The sequence below is a fragment of the Perognathus longimembris genome, chromosome 18 (assembly GCF_023159225.1).
Source record: "Perognathus longimembris pacificus isolate PPM17 chromosome 18, ASM2315922v1, whole genome shotgun sequence".
NCBI lineage: Eukaryota > Metazoa > Chordata > Mammalia > Rodentia > Heteromyidae > Perognathus > Perognathus longimembris.
In genome coordinates, this window is record NC_063178.1 from 33,638,801 (window position 1) to 33,641,881 (window position 3,081).

The 3,081-nt window shown below is 47.8% G+C and overlaps 1 pseudogene; it reads left to right on the top strand.

The window, feature by feature from the left end:
• Positions 1-354: 354 nt before the first annotated feature.
• On the top strand, positions 355-1,846 carry LOC125367194 (annotated as a pseudogene).
• The last annotated feature ends 1,235 nt before the right edge of the window (positions 1,847-3,081 follow it).

Genomic DNA, 3,081 nt, shown 5'->3' on the forward strand with positions numbered 1-3,081 from the left:
GGAGGGGCGGCGACCGTTGGGGCCCTTGGTGTAAGAGCGCGGTTAGACTGCCGGGTGGGCGACGCGGCGGCTGCGGGCCGGCGGTGGGACCCTTGGACGCGCGCGGAGGGGGAGCTCGGGGGGCGCGGCCCAGGCAGACCCGCGGGGATCTGACGCTTCTCCTCCCGCCCCCTTTTGTGTTTCCCTCCCCAACCCCCACACCCGCCAGCTTCCGGAGGAATCCGGGGCCACCCGGCACCCCGGGAGTCGCTCCCTTCGCATCTCCTCGGCTGCGAGTAGGAGGCGGCGGCGGAGCCGCGGTCGCAGCCCGGTGGGCGGCCCCGAGGTGAGGACCCGGCCGGTCCCTCTGCGAATATGGCCACCGGTGGCTACCAGACGGGCGGCAGCACCACAGACTTCCTGGAGGAATGGAAGGCGAAGCGCGAGAAGATGTGCGCCAAGCAGAACCCCTCGTGCTCAGCCGCCCCGACCGGGGGCAGCAGCGACCCTGCCGGGAAGTCCTCCATCGGGGCGCAGGGTACCTCGGCGATGCCGGGGCGGCCAACGACGAACTCAACAACAATCTCCCAGGTGGTTCGGCCGCACCTGTTCTCCCCGGCCCGGGGGCGTGAACTGCGAGGTCGCCTCCTCCGCCGCCTTGGCCCGGGCCGGTCCTCCGGGCCCGCCGAGACCCGAGGACAAATCCCCTTGCCGCTGCAGCAGCCTCCACGGGGATCATGACATCCCGGGGCGAAGAGGAAGACCCGGACGGCGCCCCGGAGAAGGGTAGGAGCTCGGGCCCCAGTGTCAGGAAAGGCAAGGGGCAGATCGAGAAGAGGAAGCTGCGGGGGAAGCGGCGCTCCACCGGCGTGGTCAACATCCCAGCTGCGGAGGTGAGCGGGGCGGGGCCAGGACCTGGGCTGGGGCTCGGCGGGTGCTTGGCCGGGGCGGCTGCCTGCTGTGTCTTCCAACAACCGTGCTAGTTCCCTCTCTTTTGCTTGCTCTTTCTGCCTCTCCTTGCTCCGAGTCAAGTCAGGCAGGCAAGGAGTTGTTGGAGTTTTGCTTCGGGCTAATGCTTCCTGGGAAGTTCCCCAAACCCCAAGGACAACACGTGCTTTTTATTTCTTTCCAGTTTTCCTAAGTTCTCTCAGCTCTAGAATGGGAGAAAAGACTGCTTTAGAATGCTGGAAAAGACACCTTGTGATTCCAGTACTTGCCTCTAGATATATCTGTTTATGTTCGATCAGTTCGGAAAATTGGTTCATGGCTGTGATAATGGAGTTTCCCACGTGTCCATGTCAAGTTACCAGATTGTTTATCTCTTCCCTCTCACCAGTGTTTACAAGCACCTGTAAAGAAAATATGGTTTTAGGAATATCAAGGCAGCCTTATCCGTAAGGAACCCGAGATGAGTATATCCCATCTGCACCAGATCCTATATAAATCAACTCTTGATAAATAGTGCTCTCCAACAGACTTTTTTCCCCCCTTGAGTGATATTTAGGGCAGTAGGGATGCTGAAACAATTCATACACTTACAGATGTCATCTTGTATTTAAGTATCGGGGAAACATTTGTGATAGGTGTGCTTTTTGTATATTATTGGAATTTTTGATGAGTCTAAAAACATTCCTTCAGGCAGCTGCCAGCATCCCGTTAGACACACACACACACACACACACAAATGGGGTATGTAGTGTGTAATTTACATAATCAACTTGAATCAAAACAGAACAATCCCAGACAAGTTTAGGTAACTTTATAGTTCCTGTGTTTGGAAAGTGGTTTAACTACCTTGTTTCATTTAAGTAGCCACAACTTTTCCTGAGTAGTTTTTTAAAATTTTTATTTCACATTTCCCCCTCTTTTTTCCTGGCTAATTTACTCAACTTTGTTACCCACTAAATGATTATTAAAATTTTTTAGTAACTCCAGTGGTGGAGTGCTTGCCAAGCATGCACAAAGTCCTAAGTTTGATTCCCTAGCTTTGGAGGGACCTGGTGTGATGTCATAGGCCTGTTATCCCAGTCCTTTGACAGGCTGAGACAGGAGGGTCATGAGTTCAAGGCCATACTGGACTCAAGTATGTTTTGAGGAAAACATAACTTTGTGATTTATTAAAAATTAACTTTGTGATTTAAGTGAAAGTATTTGCAATAATACATCTTACTTTTAAGTACTAGTATGATTTCCATACCCATGTCTCTGTAGAGTGAACTTTCATGTGAATGTTTTTAAAGATTTTTATCAGCCAGAAGAACTGCCCTCTGTGGTTTGCTACTTGTACAAAATATCTGCTATTCATTAAATTGCTTTCAAAGGAATTTATAAGAGTGGTAATCAAATTTCCACTTTTTAAGCATAAAAATATGAAGATTAAAGGGAAATTGAAGACAAGACTTGGAAAAGCTACATTCCTCAACTTTAAAAGTAGCTTATGGGCCAAATAAAAGAATTTGTCATTTTTAATCTTTTCTCATTGTTCATCTGACAGGGGTCTTATTTTGGGAAATATCTTGGCAGATGTTAAGCTTCACTTTCTGTCTGGCTGCCTGTGCTAAAATTATATTTTTAAGTACTTAAAAAAAACCAAGGGTGATGGTTCACTAAGGGAAATCAGTAGGGTATATTTTGGAAGATCTGAAGAATCATCCTTTGTTTACTCCTTTCTCTGAGGGAAACTAGTGCTGAGAATGTAGATGACTCCCCACTACAATTGAGTCTAATGCTCTAGAATGTTTTTCATTTGGGTGTTGGCAACTCCTAAATTTAATCTTCCTTAAAAACAAACAACCCAGGGTACCATTTTTTTTCTTGTCTGTGAAATTTGAAACTTTTTTATTGACTAGGGAATTGAGGACTGCTTTCTCTCAGTGGAAACTATGGCTCTCTGTTTCAAGCAGTAGGAACAAACAAAGCAAAGTAATATTTTACCACAGTATCTTATTAGCAGTCATACTTCTTGAATGCCTTCTTTCCAGGTTTTTCAGGCTTTTACTGCAAAACATAGAAGCTAGTCCTTTCCTATATCTATAGATGGTTGTTCTTTTAGAATTACACATTATTTCTTCTAGTTTTCAACAGTGAGAATGGGTTTGTTGT